General features: G+C 39.5%; 1 protein-coding gene across 4 annotated transcripts in view; it reads left to right on the top strand.

Annotated features, from left to right (window-relative positions):
- The window catches only part of LOC126282224 (DNA repair protein complementing XP-C cells homolog), a 289,038-nt gene that overhangs the window by 16,389 nt on the left and 252,675 nt on the right, over nt 1–19,974 (top strand). The window contains exon 2 of one of the 4 annotated variants that reach the window (XR_007551353.1): nt 524–705. The exons of the other annotated variants lie outside the window; for them this stretch is intronic. The gene's annotated coding sequence lies outside the window, so the exon portion shown is untranslated. The remainder of the gene's footprint in view (nt 1–523; nt 706–19,974) is intronic. 4 annotated transcript variants of the gene reach the window in all.

The following is a 19,974-nucleotide window of genomic DNA, read 5'->3' as shown; positions in this document are numbered from 1 at the left end:
GCACTTAGCCATACTTTCAATGAAGACAACTTCTTGTTAAATCATGCCCCAAACATAGCATCATCAATAAATACTGCAAAATGAATTGTAAGGTACATTAAGAAAAGTGGCCTCTACTCATCTTTGAAATCTTTGTTGAAACAAGAGTTGTGCACACGCTGGAACAGTTTGTACAGTATGCAGGATTCCTTACACACTCAGTATAATGAAGTTGCTGCTTTGCTAAGAGAAAAGGACTCCGCTTACAGATTGCAAGGACATGATAATGAGCTTGCAGGAAAAATTGCGCGTTTTCTGAGACAATTTAAAGAGGCCACAGATGAATAGTAAGGCGAAAAAGAACAGGCAATCCAGTTAGTTCTTATTTAGTTTCATAAACTGCAGCAGATTTACAGTGTCAATGACACTGAGTGTCAGGTGAGTAATTAATACAAATAAAAGCACTGTTTCATTATGATACGCAATAGATTTATAATTAACTAGTGTAATTGATGTGTACTAACAGATATGTATTTTTTAACAGGAGGTACAAAGGATTAAAAATCGAGCCTTGACTTTCGTTGGTGTGCGAGCAGATTGTGATCACTTCCGGACATAAAATTATTATGTTTCTTTGACCGTCTTTCTGTGATCTTAATATGCTTGAAATAAATGAAAAGCAGGAAATTCTTAGCAATGTGCGACAAATGTGTGCTACTTACGCAGGTACAACATGCAATCATTAACATAATCCTTTTTGCATGGTTAGTGGGTAGTGTATTATAGAGAAAAGGGAATGTTATAATTTGTATAATATTTCATTAATGTAAAACACCTCACTTTTACGGGAACATTTCGACGATTTCCAAGCACTGCCATCACCACCCAGAAAGAGAGATCGTTTCAAAGAGTGGAGGAACCACAGATCATCTGCAGCAGATGAAGTAGATCTCTACATTTTAATGCACCCCGGAGGTGATGATGACATCTTAAAGTGGTGGAGCAGACATGAAACAGATCTTCTAGGCCTGTTGCAGTTGCAAGACGTATTTTATGTATCCCAGTAGAAAGCACACCTAGTGAAAGATGCTTTAGTAAAGCCGGCATGTTACTAACAAATCGCCGCAGCCAATTATATCCAGAACGCGTTAGTGATTTACTGCTGCTCAACAATTTTCAACATATTTTCAACATGTCCCCCAATGAAGTATATCAATGCATTTGTAGCTAGGGTGTCCATTTAATTATCATGTCATTCTAGTGAAGCTGCATGTCATCAACGGTAACTGTTCTTTCGGGAATAGATACTACCTTTGTATATAGTTAAAATATGGCTTCCTGGCCATTGATCTTCTTGTGCGAACACACAGGCTTTGCCAAACTCATACGGGGCTTGGTAGATTAATCTGCCATGAGTAATGAGTATGACGGGCAAACATCTATTAGGTGCACTATGAATGTATTGGTGTGGACATGTTAGGAATGTGGGTCTTATGGGGAGCGTGCAAGGGATAAGTCCCTACAGGCACACTATCCTCTTTACCTCGGTTGGTCAGATGGATAGAGCGTCTGCCATATAAGCAGGAGATCCCGGGTTTGAGTCCCAGTAGGGGCACACATTTTCAACATGTCCCCAATGAAGTATATCAACGCCTGTTTGCAGCTAGGGTGTCCATTTAATTATCATTTCATTCTAGCAAAGCTGGATGGTCATCAACAGTAACTGTTCTTTCGAGAACAAATACTACCTTCGTATGTAGTCAATCGGAGTGGTCTTCAGTGTGGTGATTAATTCGAACAATATAGCTGTACTGGGTGTGGTCATATTATATGTGGTATAGACTGCCATTGCTTTCTTCTGATATGAGAATCTATTCACGCATCCAGTTGTTGAGGAATCTACAGTTTAACATGGAACCCAGTACACAGTTTCTCATATAGGCCCTAGGTACAAAGCATTGCCAGAACTGAAATTCACTCTTCAGTGACAGAACTGTGGCGTGTATTCCTGACCTTAAAATTTTAGAGTGAATATTTTCCTGTACAATTATAAAGTCACATGTAGAGCTACTTGTTATCCAGAGTAATTGCAGATATCTTGTCTATAGTACTAGTATTCACAGGATTTTGTGTTATCAGAGTACTAGTGTGGTATTACGCACCAGACAGGCCTACTATAGTGTTACTTGCTCACTTCTGCTGTTGAAAAGACCAATACTACATTAAAGCAAGTCAATTTCATTGGAAACTTCCATTTATAGTTCACTGTATTGAAACTACTTATGAGAAATGAAATGTCCATTTTACATTTCAAAAGTAAGAACCTCTCATATTGTACCACTGTTCTGCTTTTGTGATTTAAAGCATTAAAGGAATATATTTTATTCCCTTTATGTAGGCAAGTGGGCAGTAGCAGCAAGCAGTGTAATTGTGCTCTGAAATATGTTTCAAAATCACAGTCAACAGAGAACAAGAAGAGGTAGTAAAATAAGTTCCTAAAAAGAGTAAGTAGTTATACACATTATGAAAAGCTGTCGTCAACCCAAAGCTTGGTTCAGACGTAACCCATATGCTCCTGTTGTGTAAAGTAGTTATACACGTTATGAAAAGCTGTCGTCAACCCATAGCTTGGTTCAGACGTAAGATATATGCTCCCGTTGTGTAAAGTCTGCTCTTGCTTGTTTCTGGTCTATGGATAAACTTTCAAGAATCCAGCCAGTTACAGGGGCCTAGAGTGTTGCATGCTTAGCTAATTTCAAGTTCTGTAGATCTTGTGTGTGATTTTTTTATCATATGGTATTTGTCGCATGAGTTAACAAAAGTAATACATGGTCACTGTGAGTATATGGCTTCGAGCAGGCTATCAGTATTGATTTGTTGTTGTAGCTATGGGTTTTGGAAAAACTCTGGTGTGTTGGAACCTATGTTACCATCAATAGCTTATAATTGTGCATGCTTAATAAGTGTCATGGCAGGACGTGTGTTTACGTTCAACTGTATTTGTGATATGAAACGCTTTTATCTCAGTCTACATTGCTCTCTCTCTCTCTCTCTCTCTCTCTCTCTCTCTCTCTCTCTCTCAAATTCAACTCTGATGTTCATTGAAAATTATGTTTATTGGAGGAGGTGATTATGTTTTATCAATTCATATTAGAACACTGGCTCTGCTGAGTTTTGAGAGTGAAGTTCTTTGTACTGCACAATAAGGTACCTGTATCTGTTTCTCAGTGACGTTTGTTTACCATTTGTGTGCTGTTCTCTCACAGACTAAGCAGACCCATTGCAAACGTTGCAACTTTTCAGTTCATTCTCACTGACTTTAAGTTCATATGGAACATGAGCTAAACTGTGATGTTGCCATAGGAATGAATCCTGCACAAGTCGTGAAAACCATGAAAAACCTAAATCCGGGTGATAAGGAACTACAGTCTTGAATTATTTTGTTCAGTTTACACATTGTTAACCACAACCTATTGTGTTATACTTGTACTAACTAATGATAAGACCCCCCCCCCCCCCCCCCCCCAAAAAAAAAAAAAGAAAAGTATGCAGTGGGTTTGCTTAGCGCAACAATGATACAGGTTGCCATACAATAGTTGCAACCACACTGGAGAGGTGTCTGCAGAGAGATCAGACTAAAATATTGTTGCCGAAGGAACAGCAACTGCCTTTTCAGTAGTTGCAGTTGAAACAGTGTGTTGGGTGATAGACTGATATGACCTTGCAACATTAACCAGGGTAGTCTCAGTATGAATATCAAGACTACACTGCAGGCAGCTGAACATAAATAGAAACTACAGCTGTTATATTTCCCAGGGATACACTGCCCTGATACTGTATACCTTAATGGTAATATTCTAGAAGTAAAGTAGTCCCCATTTGAATCCCCAGGGAACACCACTCCGGAGGATATCATAGTTAGGAAAACAAATCTGGTATTTTATGGGTAAGAGCTGGAAATCTTAGATTCCTTAATTGCATAAATAGGTTAGCAAATTTAAAAAGACAGTTTGATGGGCTGAAGCTAGGACGAATATTGGGAAGTAGTGAACTAAGTGAGGTTGCAGAAAGAGAGATCGTTAAGAAAGACCAAAATTTGTCATGGGAGACTACACTTCAGGATTAAGGAAAGCAAGAGAAGGAAAAATAATCGGAGAACATGGACTGCAGTAAAGCAATGAAAGGGAAGCCTGGTGGTAGAATTTTGCACAGAGCACAATTTAATCATTCTTAACAATGGTGAAAGAAGGTTGTATATGTGGAAGAGAACTAGAGACATGATGAGGTTTCAGAGAGAGACATTTAGAAACCAGGTTCTAAACTGTAAATCTATTTAAATAACAAATGGGGGCTCAGACCATAATTTATTGGTCATGAACTACAGATTAAAACTGAAGAAATTGCTGAAAAATAGGAAATCAAGGAGATGGGTACTGGAAAAACTGAAAGAACCAGTGTTTCTTCAGGCTTTCAATGAGAACATTACACAATGATTGACATAAACAGGGGAAACACATACAACAAAAACAGTTGAATAGCTTTGTGAGATGAAATAGTGAAGGCAGCAGGGGATCAAAAAGATAGAGCAGAGCAGAAATTCTTGGATAACACACTAGATAGGGTTCTAATGAACTAAAGGAGAAAATATAAATATTTTGCTGAAAAAGTAGGCCAAAGGAAATAGAGGCATCTAAAAAAGGAGATTGACGTAAAGTACAAAATGGCAAAACAATAGTGTCAATACGAGAAGTGTGAAACTGCATGACTGGGGGAAAGGTAGATGCCTCATATAGAAAAATTAAAGAAACCTTTGGAGAAAAGACAAGCCATTGTATGAATATCAAGAGCCCATATGGCAGGAAAGTCCTAAACAGCAAAGGAAAAATGGATTGAATATATAAAAGGGCTACTGGGGCAAAAAACTTAGCCTATTGTGGACAGAGAAGAGGATGTAGATGAAGATGGATGGGAGATAGGATACTGTGAGAAGAACTTGACAGAGCTCCTAATTTGAAACAAGACCCCTGGAGTAGATACCATTCCCTCAGAATTATTGAGTTCCTTGAATGAGCCAAGCACAACAAAACTATTCTACCTGGTATGCAAGATGTATGACGCAGGTGAAATGAACTCCATTCCCACTCCAAAGAAGGTGGTTGCCGACAACTTTGAATTTTATCAAACCATTAGTTTTGGAAGTCATGGTTGGATGGAATAATGACACATCATATATGCAAGAGAATGGAAAAAATCGGAGAACAGTAGTTTGGGTTTTGGAGAAATGTAGGAGCATGCAAGGTAGTACCGACTGTATCTTACAAGGTATGCTGGAGAGGGCAAACATATTTTTATAACATTAATGGATTTAGAGAAAGCTTTTGACTTTGTTGTCTGGTCTACAACTTGTGAAATTCTGGAGGTAGCAAGGGTAAGTCCAGGGATAGATGGGTTCTTTCCAACTTGTATGGAAATCAGGCTGCAGTTGTTTTTGTGGTTGTGGTCTTCAGTCCAAAGACTGGTTTGATACAGCTCTCCATGCTACTCTACCCCTTCATCTCCAGGTAACTATAGCAGCCTACATCCTTCTGAATGTGCTTAGTGTATTCATCTCTTGGTCCTCCCCAATGATTTTCACCCTCCACACTTCCCTCCAGTACTAAATTGGTGATCCATTGATGTCTCAGAATGTGTCCTACCAACTGATCCTTTCTTCTAATTAGGTTGTGCCACAAATTTCTTTTCTCCCAGTTCTGTTCATACCTCCTCATTAATTACGTGATCTATTCTTCTAATCTTCAGCATTCAGAAGACTTCATGACACTTAAATCTATACTCATAACAAAAAGATTCACACAATTGTTGTGCCTATCATGACTCAGCATCTCCTCTATATGGTGACTAGCAACTTTCCTTCTCTGATATTGTTACATTCCATCCTGGATTTTCCATTGTTTGATTTAAATCTATACTCTGTGTTAATAAGTTTCTCTTCTTCAGTAATGCTTGTGTGGCCATTGCCCGTCTACATTTTATATCCTCTCTACTTTGACCATCATCAGTTATTTTGCTCTCCAAATAGAAAAACTCATCTACTACTTTAAGTGTCTTATTTCCTAATTTAATTCCCTCACCTGATTTAATTTGACTAATTTGCTTTTGTTGATGTTCATCTTACATCCTCCTTTCAAGACACTGCCCATTCTGTTCAGTTGCTCTTCCAAGCCTTTTGCTGTCTCTGACATAATTACATTGTCATGCACAAACCTCAATTTTTTTTTTTTTTTTCCTGGACTTTAATTTCTACTCAAAGTTTGTTTCCTTTATTGCTTGCTCAAACTACAGATTGAATAACACTAGGGATAAGCTACCTGTCTCACTCCCTTCCCAACCACTGCTTCCATTTCATGCCCCTCCACTCTTATAAGTGCCATCTGGTTTCTGTACAAATTGTGTATGGCCTTTCGATCCCTGTATTTGATCCCTACCACCGTCAGAATTTGAAAGAGTATTTCAGTCAACATTGTCAAAAGCATTATCTAAGTCTACAAATGCTATAAACCTAGATTTGCTTTCCTTAACCTATCTAATATGAGAAGTCGTAGGGTTAGTATCGCCTCACATGTTCCTACAGTTCTCCGGAATCCAAACTGATTTTCCCCCAGGTTGGCTTCTACCAGATTTTCCATTCTTCTGCAAAGAATTCTTAATGGTATTTTGCAACCATGACTTATTAAACTGATTGGTAATATTTACATCTGTCAGCACCTGCATTCCTTGGAATTGGAGTTATTATATGCTAATAATATTATGAAAAGGAGAGTTGCTGTTCACCTTATAATGGAGATGCTGAGTCACAGATACGCTCAATGAAAAGACTGTCACAAATAAAGCCATGGCCTTCATCAAAAATAGACTACACACACACACACACACACACACACACACACACACACACACACACACACGACTACAGTCTCAGGCAGCTGAAACCACACTTCTGGAAGCTTTATTTGCGACAGTCTCTTTTGTTGTGCCTATCTGCGACTCAGCACCTTCACTATAGGGTAGCAGCAACTTTCCTTTTTCATAATATTGTTACATTCCATCCTGGATTTTCCATTATTTACTTATTATATTTTTCTTGAGATCTGAAGGTATTTTGCCTGTGTCATACATCTTGCTCACCGGATGAACGAGTTTTGCCATAGCTGGCTCTCCCAAGACCATCAATATTTCTAATGGAATTTTCTCTACTCCTGGGGCTTTGTTTCGACTTATGTTTGTGAGTGTTCTGTCAAATTCGTCATGCAGTATCATACCTCCCATCTCATCTTCCCCTGTGTCCTCTTCCATTTCCATAATATTGCTCTCAAGTACATCTCCCTTTTATAGACCCTCTGTAGAATCCTTCCAGCTTTCTGCTTTCCCTTCTTTGCTTAGAACTGGGTTCCCATCTGAGCTCTTGATATTCATATAAGTATTTCTCTTTTCTCCAAAGGTCTCTAATTTTCCTGTAAGCAGTATCTATCTTACTCCTAGTGAGATAAGCCTCTACATCCTTACATTTGTCTCCTAGCCATGCCTGCTTAGCCATTTTCCACTTCCTGTCGATGTCATTTTTGAGACGTTTGTATTTCTTTTTGCCTGCTTCTTTTAGTGCATGTTTATATTTTCTCCTTCCATCAATTAAATTCAGTATTTCTTCTGTCACCCAAGGATTTCTACCAGCCCTCATCTTTTTACCTACTAGGTCCTCTGCTACCTTCACCACTTCATCCCTCAAAGCTATCCATTCTTCTTCTACTGTATTTCTGTCCCCCATTCTTGTCAATTGTTCTTTTATGCTCTTCCTGAAACGCTCTACAACCTCTGGTTCTTTCAGTTTGTCCAGATCCCATCTCCTCAAATTCCCACCTTTTTGCAGTTTCTTCAGTTTTAATCTACAATAGATTGTGGTCAGAGTCTACATCTGCCCCTGGAAATGTCTTACAATTTAAAACCTGATTCCTAAATCTCTGCCTTACCATTATATAATATATCTGAAACCTGTCAGTATCTCCAGGCTTCTTCCATCTATACAATCTCGTTTTATGATTCTTGAACCAAGTGTTAGCTATGATTAAGTTGTGCTCTGTGCAAAATTCTACCAGGCGGTTTCCTCTTTCATTTCTTACTCCCAATCCATATTCACCTACTATGTTCCCTTCTCTTCCTTTTCCTACTATTGAATTCCAGTTACCCATGACTATTAAATTTTCATCTCCCTTCACTGTCTGAATAATTTCTTTTATCTCATCATACATTTCTTCATCATCTGCAGAGCTAGTTAGCATATAGACTTGTACTACTGTTGTAGGCGTGGGTTTCGTGTCTATCTTGGCCACAATAATGCGTTCACTATGTTGTTTGTAGTAGCTTACCCGCATTCCTATTTTTTTTTATTCATTATTAAACCTACTCCTGCATTACCCCTATTTGATTTTGTGTTTATAACCCTGTAGTCACCTGACCAGAAGTCTTGTTTCTCCTGCCACCGAACTTCACTGATTCCCACTATATCTAACTTTAACCTATCCATTTCCCTTTTTAAATTTTCTAATCTACCTGCCCGATTAAGGGATCTGACATTCCACGCTCCGTTTCGTAGAACACTAGTTTTCTTTCTCCTGATAACGACATCCTCCTGAGTAGTCCCCGCCCAACGATCCGAATGGGTGACTATTTTACCTCCAGAATATTTTACCCAAGAGGACGCCATCATCATTTATCCATACAGTAAAGCTTCATGCCCTCGGGAAAAATACAGGTGGTTCTCTTTTCTCCAAAGGTCTCTTTAATTTTCCTGTAGATGGCATCTATCTTTCCCTTACTGATTTTTATTTGGTCATCAGTCTACTGACTGGTTTGATGCGGTCCGCCACGAATTCTTTTCCTGTGCTAACCTCTTCATCTCAGAGTAGCACTTGCAACCTACGTCCTCATTTATTTGCTTGACGTATTCCAATCTCTGTCTTCCTCTACAGTTTTTGCCCTCTACAGCTCCCTCTAGTACCATGGAAGCCATTCCCTCATGTCTTAGCAGATGTCCTGTCATCCTGTCCCTTCTCCTTATCAGTGTTTTCCACATATTCCTTTCCTCTCCGATTCTGCGTAGAACCTCCTCATTCCTTACCTTATCAGTCCAACTAATTTTCAACATTCGTCTATAGCACCACATCTCAAATGCTTAGATTCTCTTCTGTTCCGGTTTTTCCACAGTCCATCTTTCACTACCATACAATGCTGTACTCCAGATGTACATCCTCAGAAATTTCTTCCTCAAATTAAGGCCGGTATTTGATATTAGTAGACTTCTCTTGGCCAGAAATGCCTTTTTTGCCATAGCGAGCTGCTTTTGATGTCCTTTTTGCTGCATCCGTCATTGGCTGTTTTACTGCCTAGGTAGCAGAATTCCTTAACTTCATTGACTTCGTGACCATCAATCCTGATGTTAAGTTTCTCGCTGTTCTCATTTCTACTACTTCTCATTACCTTCGTCTTTCTCCAATTTACTCTCAAACCATACTGTGTACTCATTAGACTGTTCATTCCATTCAGCAGATCATTTAATTCTTCTTCACTTTCACTCAGGATAGCAATGTCATCAGCGAATAGTATCATTGATATCCTTTCACCTTGTATTTTAAATCCACTCCTGAACCTTTCTTTTATTTCCATCATTGCTTCCTCGATGTACAGATTGAATAGTAGGGGGCGAAAGGCTACAGCCTTGTCTTACTCCCTTCTTAATAGGAGGACTTCGTTCTTGATCGTCCACTCTTATTATTCCCTCTTGGTTTTTGTACATATTGTATATGACCCGTCTCTCCCTATAGCTTACCCCTACTTTTTTCAGAATCTCGAACAGCTTGCACCGTTTTATATTGTCTAACTCTTTTTCCAGGTCGACAAATCCTATGAACGTGTCTTGATTTTTCTTTAGCCTTGCTTCCATTATTAGCCGTAACGTCAGAATTGCCTCTCTCGTGCCTTTACTTTTCCTAAAGCCAAACTGATCATCACCTAGCGCATTCTCAATTTTCTTTTCCATTCTTCTGTATATTATTCTTGTAAGCAGCTTCGATGCATGAGCTGTTAAGCTGATTGTGCGATAATTCTTCCACTTCTCAGCTCTTGCCATCTTGGGAATTGTGTGGATGATGCTTTTCCGAAAGTCAGATGGTATGTCGCCAGACTTATATATTCTACACACCAACATGAATTGTCGTTTTGTTGCCACTTCCCCTAATGATTTTAGAAATTCTGATGGAGTGTTATCTATCCCTTCTGCCTTATTTGACCGTAAGCCCTCCAAAGCTCTTTTAAATTCCTATTCTAATACTGGATCCCCTATCTCTTCTAAATCGACTCCTGTTTCTTCTTCTATCACATCAGACAAATCTTCACCCTCATAGAGGCTTTCAATGTATTCTTTCCACCTATCTGCTCTCTCCTCTGCATTTAACAGTGGAATTCCCGTTGCACTCTTAATGTTACCACCGTTGCTTTTAATGTCACCAAAGGTTGTTTTGACTTTCCTGTATGCTGAGTCAGTCCTTCCGACAATCATATCTTTTTCGATGTCTTCACATTTTTCCTGCAGCCATTTCGTCTTAGCTTCCCTGCACTTCCTATTTATTTCATTCCTCAGCGACTTGTATTTCTGTATTCCTGATTTTCCCGGAACATGTTTGTACTTCCTCCTTTCATCAATCAACTGAAGTATTTCTTCTGTTACCCATGGTTTCTTCGCAGCTACCTTCTTTGTACCTATGTTTTCCTTCCCAACTTCTGTGATGGCCCTTTTTAGAGACGTCCATTCCTCTTCAACTGTGTTGCCTACTGCGCTATTCCTTATTGCTGTATCTGTAGCGTTAGAGAACTTCAAACGTATCTCATCATTCCTTAGAACTTCTGTATCCCACTTCTTAGCATATTGATTCTTCCTGACTAATGTTTTGAACTTCAGCCTACTCTTCATCACTACTATATTGTGATCTGAGTCTATATCTGCTCCTGGGTACGCCTTACAATCAAGTATCTGATTTTGGAATCTCTGTCTGACCATGATGTAATCTAATTGACATCTTCCCGTATCTCCCGGCCTTTTCCAAGTACACCTCCTCCTCTTGTGATTCTTGAACAGGGTATTCACTATTACTAGCTGAAACTTGTTACAGAACTCAATTAGTCTTTCTCCTCTTTCATTCCTTGTCCCAAGCCCACATTCTCCTGTAACCTTTTCTTCCACTCCTTCCCCTACAACTGTATTCCAGTCACCCATGACTATTAGATTTTCGTCCCCCTTTACATACTGCATTACCCTTTCAATATCCTCTTACACTTTCTCTATCTGTTCATCTTCAGCTTGCGACATCCGCATGTATACCTGAACTATCGTTGTCGGTGTTGGTCTGCTGTCGATTCTGATTAGAACAACCCGGTCACTGAACTGTTCACAGTAACAGACCCTCTGTCCTACCTACCTTCCTAGTCATAATGAATCCTACACCTGTTATACCATTTTCTGCTGCTTCTGATATTACCCGATACTCATCTGACCAGAAATCCTTGTCTTCTTTCCACTTCACTGACCCCTACTATATCTAGATTGAGCCTTTGCATTTCCCTTTTCAGATTTTCTAGTTTCCCTACCATGTTCAATCTTCTGACATTCCACGCCCCGGCTCGTAGAACATTATCCTTTCATTGATTATTCAGTCTTTTTCTCATGGTAACCTCCCACTTGGCAGTTCCCCTCCTGAAGATCCGAATGGGGGACTATTCCGGAATCTTTTGCCAATGGAGAGATCATCATGACACTTTTTCAACTACAGGCCACATGACCTGTGGATGCACGTTACGTGTCTTTTTCCTCCTGTCACCAAACTTCACTAATTCCCACTATATGTAACTTTAACCTATCCATGTATCCTTACTGATACATTCGTCTAAATCCTTACGTTTGTCCTCTAGCAATTCCTGCTTACCCATTTTGCATTTCCTGTCAATTTCATTTTTTAGACATTTGTATTCCCTTTCAGCTGCTTCATTTACTGCATTTTTATATTTTGTCTATCCTTCAATAAAATTCAGCACCTCTTCTGTTACCCAAGAATTTCTACTAGTTCTCGTCTTTTTACCTACTTGATCCTTCACTATTTCATCTCTTAAAGCTACCCATTCTTCTTCTACGGTATTCCTTTCCTATGTTCTTGTCAGTCGTTTGCTAGTCCTTCCTCTGAAACCCTCTACAACCTCTAGTTCTTTCAGTTCATCCAGATCCCATCTCATTCAATTCCTACCCTTTTGCAGTTTCTTCAGTTTTAATCGACAGCTCATAACTAATAAATTGTAGCCAGTCTGGAAATGTCTTACAATTTAAAATCTGTTTCCAAATTCTGTCATACCATTATATAATTTTTTTAACCTTCTCGTGCATTACCCGCCCCCTCCCCCTCCCCCCCCCCCCCCTTTTTTTAAAACTCTGTATTCACCTGACTAGAAGTTCTGTTCTTTCTGCCACCAAACTTCACTGACTCCCACTATATCTAACTTTAATCTATCGATTTATCTTTTGAAATTTTCTGACCTACCTCCTCGATTAAGGAATCTGACATTCCACACTACGATACTTAAAATGACAGTTTTGTTTCTCCTGATAACAACACCCTTCTGAGTAGTAATGGCCGGAGATCCAAATGGAGGACTATTTAACCTCTGGAATCAGTTACCCATACGGTAGAGCTGCATGCCGTCTCGAAAAATTATGGCTGTAGTTTTGGCTTGCTTTCAGCTGTTCACAGTGACAGCACAGAAATGCTGTTTTAGTTGATGTTACAAGGCCAGACCAGTCAATCATCCAGACTGCTGCCCCTGCAACTACTGAAAAGGCTGCTGCCCCTCTTCAGGAACCACATGTTTGTCTGGCTTCTCAACAGGTATCCCTCTGTTGTGGTTGTACCTACAGTATGGCTACCTGTAGATTAGACTGCAGTTATAACAAGTGGAAGGCATGAAAGGGAAACAGTAGTTGAAAAGGAAGTGAGACAGTGGTGTAGCCTATCTTCGCAGTTCTCTAGTCTGTACACTGAGTAAATAGTAAAGGAAACCAAGGAGAAGTTTAGAAAGGAAATTGCAGTTCAGGAAATATAATAAAATTTTGAGACTTGTTGACAACATTGTGATTCTATTAGAAATGGTAAGGGTCTTATAAGAGTAAGTGATCGAATGAATACTTCCTTGAAAAGAGGGAACATGGAAAAACTGACAAAAGAAAACAAGGGTAATGCAATTTAGCCGAATTAAATCAGGTGATGCTGGTAATTGGATGAGGAAAAGAGGCACTAAAAGTATTGGACATTATTTGCTTTTTGGGCTACAAAATATCTGATTGTAGCTGTAGCAGAGAACACACAAAATGCAGACTGGCAAAAACATTAAAAAGAGTTAATGTTAACTGATTCTCCCGTTGCTTGTTGGTAGAACAACATAGTAAATGAAAAGTGCAATATGGTTTATGTTCTACGTGATTAATATATTTAGTTAACTGGTTTTTGGCTTACAAGATCACCATCAAACTTTAATCGACAATCATTGACTGTGATGGCCAGTTAAACAAATAAATTAATTGCAATGTTGTGATTTTCATTTTTTAATGAAAGTTTTTCTGAAAAAAAAATGAGAAAAGTTGTTGGGAAGTCTGACATCATGAGGTGTTGGGTATTCTGCCAGATATCAGTATTGTCCTTGCATGATATTTTGATAACATGAGTATCTTCACCAAGTGCTACCTGAGATTGCTCATTGTGTAAAATGGGTCCAGTATCTACACCTTCGCTCCTCTCCCTCTGTCGTTGGTTCCAGGCATTCTGTCTATGGTCCACTCCCACCAGCAGTATTCTTAGACATTACCACTTTTGTATGAACCTGGTATTCCATTTTCTGCCGGCTGCAGTTCCAAGTGTACTCTGTGTGGTCCGTTCCTGCTTAGATGTTCACAGGCATTCCATCTTTGGTCCAGTACGCCAGCCCGAGTGCTCCCACTAGAAGAACTTCGCGATGTTCCATCTTCATTCTGGTGTGCCGGGTGCTGTGTGTGGGGTTTGTTTCTCATGTCCATCCCCTTAGTTCTTCTTTTCATGGAGTTCTGCTGCTGCCCCGATTGTGTGTTTAGCAACTCCAGTGCAGGATCGCAGTATCTACTGATTTGTGGTACCCATGGTGACTATTCATCACCATTATCTTTGTAGACTCTGTTATAATGCTGTCTCAGTGTCCGGGTATCTGTGCCAAAACCCTTGCCCATTATATTTCATGGAATAACGGTGTTCAGTGACTGATTTAGTTGGGTGCGCACACATCTTGCTCTTTGTTTAGATCATGTGACAGAGTGGCTGTTTGAAGGGCCTCCTGAATCTGTTTAGCCACATACCCAGTCTTGCAGAACACTGATCATAGATGCTCTGTTTCGATTGCCAGACTGTCTGTGTCTGACAAGGTGTGTGCTCCGTGGACCAATGTCTTCAGAACTCTGTTCTTCAGCACTGGGTGGTGACAGCTACTGGCTTGCAGGTATAAATCAGTATGTGTAGGTTTATGATACATGCTGTGGCCAAATGAGCTACTGGTCACCCTTTTCCATTTGCATGGTGAACTTAATATGTGGCTGTGTAAGTTCAGGAGTTGCAGAAACTCATTGAGCCTATCCGCAGCAGAAACTTGTTGAGCCTACCCGTAGCATTAAGGCAAATCACAAAGGTATCATAAAAATACCTGAAGAAGTATTTAGAAAATACTTGAAGAAGTATTTAGATTTGTATCTAGTTGCCTCGAATGCCTCCTCTCGAAATCTTTCCATGAGCACATTGGCAATCACTGTAGACAGAAGGCTGTCCATGGCTACACCTTCTGTGTGCTTGTAATGTTGGTCCCCACACAGAAATAAGTTGAGGTCAGTACATGGCAGGACAGGTCCAATGGAGCATCATCAAATGGTGCCTCAATGGGGACAACAGCAAAACTCCACAAAAAGAACGACTGAGGGAGTGGGCATGGAAACCAAACCCCAGGTGCAGCAAACCGATAATAGAACATTGCAGGGCATTTCCAGCAGGAGCAGACTGCAAGGAGAATACCTGGAAGTGCATCAGACCGAAGTCAGAATGCCAGTGTGCAGATGTGTGCACTGGGCTGAAGAGAAAACACCAGTGCTTGGCCCGGCACACCAGATCAAAGAGGAAATGCCTAAGAACATTTCTAGTGGGAGCGGACCACACCAAACCGAAAACAGAATGCAAGCTCCTAGATAGGTATATTGGACCAAAGAGGGAACACCTGGAATTGACGGTGGAAGAGAAAGAGTGTGGGTATAAATACAGGACCCGTTCCACTCATTGAGCAGTCTCAGGTAGCACGTGATGATAATAACAAATCACATTGTTGAAATATCATGCAAGAACAATGATGACATCCAGCAGAATACCCAACACTTAAATTTGTCAGCAGATCGACAGGAATGTCTGAAGAATCACATACTAGGAAGTCTATTCTGGGGGTGTTTGTCTGGGGTATAACCTCACATGTAAGTGAAACATGCAAATGTAAAACGGGTCAGACAAGATGAAACTTTTGATATGTGGTACTACACAAGAATGCTGAAGATCAAATGGGTAGATCAGATTGGTAGCGAAGAAGCACTGAATCAAATTGCCAAGGGAACAAATTTGTGCCATAATTTGACTCAACGAGGGGATCAGTTGATAGGACAAATCCCAGGACATCGAGGAATCATCAGTCTGATGGGGGAGGGGAGTTGTGGAGTATGAAAAATGTAGATGGAGACTGAGGCATAGCTACAGTAAGCAGGTTCAAATGGAATCAGATTGCAGTTGTTATGCATAGATGAAGAGGCTGGCACAGGTTACACTAGTGTTGAGAGCTGCAACAAACCAGTCTTTGAGCACAAAGGTTACAACAACAACAAAGATAAGTTAGGCAGCAATGTGAGGTATTAGTGTTAAACTGAAGCAAAAACAAATAAAAAAAGTGTGCCTTGGCACCTGGAGATGACAGATGCCGTGTGTGTGTGTGTGATTCTCTGCATCTCAAAGGCTACCCTGCCCAATAGCTGTGTATACTTTTAAATTTGTCACTCTGCTGTTCAATGTGTCCTCTATATGGTGAACAGCAATATGCCGTATTTCACACTGTTGAAATTGTTACATATGATTGATTAATCTGTTTTTTTACAGTATTTATTTGCTTGTAACTGCTTGCTTGGGAGACAGTTGTGTTTTCAAAATGTGTCCCCAGGACAGGACTTCCGGAGCAGTTTTCTGTCCATTATGCATAGTTGTTTGCTATTCTGAGAGTACTGGAATAAACGAAACCATATTGTGGAAAGAAACCCCTCTCTTGCCATCTAAAGTGCAATCCAGCAGACAAGTTGGTGCAGTGCACTTTTCATCCCTTACAAAGGTAGGAGGGGAGAAGTTGACTCATGTGAGCGAGACTCAGCAGCCTGAAGTGAGGGGTGATAACAGCAGTCTGTGGAGACTACAGTGCGACCATTTATTGATACTTCTGCGTAAGGTGAGCAAAAGTGGTCCTTACACAGCTAAGCTTCTACATCTTCATATACACTCTGCAAGCCACTGTGCAGTGTATAGCAGAGGGTGTCGTGTACCTTTACTAGCAATTTTTTTTCCTATTCCACTCCCAATGAAGCAATGGTCTAAATGCCTTTATTCAAGCCTTATGTGAAATGTACATTGCCAGCAGTGGAATTGTTCTGCAGTCAGCCTTAAATGTTAGTTCCCTAAATTTCCTCAGTGGTACCTCACAAAGCCCATTGTCTTTCCATTAGGAATTCCTATTTGAGTTCATGAAGTATTTCCATAATAGTTGTGTGCTTGTTAAACCTACCGGTAATAAATCTAGCAGCACACCTTAATTTCTCAAGTTTCCTCCTTTAATCTGACCTGGAGGGGGTCCCACACACTGAGCAATATTCCGAGAATGGGTAACACTAGTGTTTTATACACTGTCCCATGAGTAGATGAGCTACACTTTCCTAGAATTCCCCCAATAAACCAACATCGGCAATTTGCATTCCCTGCTATTGACCTTGCATGTTTGTTCCATAACTCTGTAGTGTTATGGGTAGATATTTAATCAACACGACTGTGTTTTTGAACGTAATAGGATTGTTTTCCATGTTCATCAGCATGAACTTTAATTTTTCTACATTTAGAGCAGGCTGCCACTCATCAAGTAGAAGTTTTGTCTAAGTAATGTTGCATCTTAATAATGTCGCTCAACGATGATACCTTCATCTATCCCACAGCATCGGAAAACTCCTGAGATGGCTGCTCGCTGCTCACCCTGACTGTCAGATTATTATGTACATAGAGAATAAGAGTGGTCCTATCTCTCTTCCCTGGGACACTCCTGATGACACCCTTCGTCTCTGATGAACACATGCCATCAAGACAACATATTGGGTTCTGTTAGTTAAGTTTTCAAGCCACTTACATATCTGGCAAACTATTCCGTATGCTTGTATCTTTGTTAACAGTGTGCAGTGGAACACGGTGTCAAATGCTTTCCGGAAATCTAGGAACATAGAATATGCTGTTGTGCCTCACCCATGGTTTGCAGAATGTCATGCGGGAAAAGGGTAGAGTTTTGCATGAGCTATGCTTCAGGTATGATCTTCTGACATATCGTTTTCTCTTATGACCCGAGTACCCACCAGTGTGTGAAACGTGCAGAACACAGGAATCTGAGTGTATTTTGTTTTCTGATCTTAGAGCTGGTCTGTCATTTGCACTACCTTCCCACTATTTTAAATGATAACATGAGTGATATGGGTTCTAGGTTTTGTGTATTTTTTGTGTAATTTATATATTAAACCCTGTTAGTTCATTGTTCTTGTTTGGTTTTTTGTTTGTTAATTTTATTTACATGTTAAGTTCTGTAGGACCATATTTAGGAGCAAATCTCCAAGGTCATGGAACTTGTCAGTACATGAAATTACAAAATAAAAGTAATAACAGATAAAAATAAATGTTCATGAACCCAAAAATGTCAGTCCATAAGTGTAAGTAAACATAGTGAACAATAAAATAAGAATCAGCTTAATCTTTCAAGGAACTCCTCAACAGAATAGGAGTGACCCATGAGGAAACTTCAGTTTCGATTTGAAAGCACATGGATTACTGCTAAGATTTTTGAATTAGAGTGGTAGCTTATTAAAAATGGATGCAGCAGTATACTGCACACCTTTTTGCACAAGAGTTAAGGAAGTCCGATCCAAATGCAAGTTTGATTTCTGCCGAGTATTAACAGAGTGAAAGCTGCTTATTCTTGGGAATAAAGTAATATCGTTAATAAGAAATGACAGTAAGGAATATCTATATATTTGGAGGCCAATATCAAAATACCCAGTCTCATTAACTGGGGTCAACAAGACGTTCGTGAAATTACACCACTTACTGCCCGAACTGCTCGTTCCTGATCCAAAAATATCTTTTTAGAATGGGAAGAGTTACCTCAAAATATAATACCATACAACATAAGCGAATGAAAATAAGCAAAGTAGACTTTTTTTTGTGTCAAACTATCACTCACTTTGGATACTGTTCGAATAGTAAAAATGGCAGCATTAAGTCTTTGAACAAGATCCTGAATGTGGGCTTTCCACGACAGTTTACTCTCTGTCTGAACACCTAGAAATTTGTCTGTTCAGTTTCACTAATCATATGCCTATTCTGTGAAATTAAAATGTCAGGTTTTGTTGAATTGTGTGTTAGAAATGGTGAAAACTGTGTCTTACTGTGATTTAGCATTAGTTTATTTTCTATATGCCATGAACTTATGTCATGAACTGCACTATTTGAAATCGAGCCAATGTTGCACAATACATCCTTTGCTACCAAGCTAGTGTCATCAGCAAACAGAAATATTTTAGTTACCCGTAATACTAAAGGGCATATCATTTATATAAACAAGGAACAGTAGTGGCCCCAACATTGACCCCTGGGGCACCCCCCACTTGACAGTACCCCACATCACAGCTGTTATCAACATTGTGAATAATGACTTTTTGCTGTCTGTTGCTATAGTAAGAGGTGAACCAGTTGTGAGCTACTCCCTGTATTCTGTAATGGCCCAACTTCTGGAGAAATATTTTGTGATCAACACAAGCAAATGACTTACTTAAATCAAAAAAATATGCCAGTCATTCAAAACCTTTTCTTAAGCTCACCCAGTACCTCACAGAGAAAAGAGAATATAGCATTTTCAGTTGTTAAACAACTTCTAAAGCCGAACTGTACATTTGATATCAAATCGCGTGATATGAAATGATCAATTATCCTTACATACACAGCCTTTTCAATAACTTTTGCGAACACTGATGGCATAGAAATAGGTCAAAAATTATCTACATTATCCCTTTCTCCCTTGTTATAAAGCAGCTTTACAACTGAGTACTTTAATCACTCAGGGAACAGACCATTCCTAAAGGAAGAATTACAAATATGGCTAAATACAGGACTAACATCTACAGCACAGTACTTTAATGTTCTGCTAGATACTCCATCATAACCATGAGAGTCATTAGTCTTTAATTAGTGACTCAATCTCCCTCTTGTCTGTATCACAGAGGAGCATTTCAGACATAAGTCTCAGAAAGGCATTTGCCAAGAAAGTTATGATTTGAATAAAAATATTGTCTATGGCTATGCTACTGTTCCCCTGCATCCTAGTTGGAAAAAACACAATCTGCATCAGATCATATGAATTTAGGAGATTTACCAACATCCTTTTCCTTGTACCATTGTATACAAAAGTAATATTGAAGTCACCACATATAACTAATTTCTGGTACTTCTTACAAAGTGAATCAAGGACCCTCTCTAGCTTGAGCAGAAATGCTCTAAAATTGGAGTT

The sequence above is a fragment of the Schistocerca gregaria genome, chromosome 7 (assembly GCF_023897955.1).
Source record: "Schistocerca gregaria isolate iqSchGreg1 chromosome 7, iqSchGreg1.2, whole genome shotgun sequence".
In the NCBI taxonomy this organism is placed as follows: domain Eukaryota; kingdom Metazoa; phylum Arthropoda; class Insecta; order Orthoptera; family Acrididae; genus Schistocerca; species Schistocerca gregaria.
This window is presented reverse-complemented; position numbering and strand designations above follow the sequence as displayed.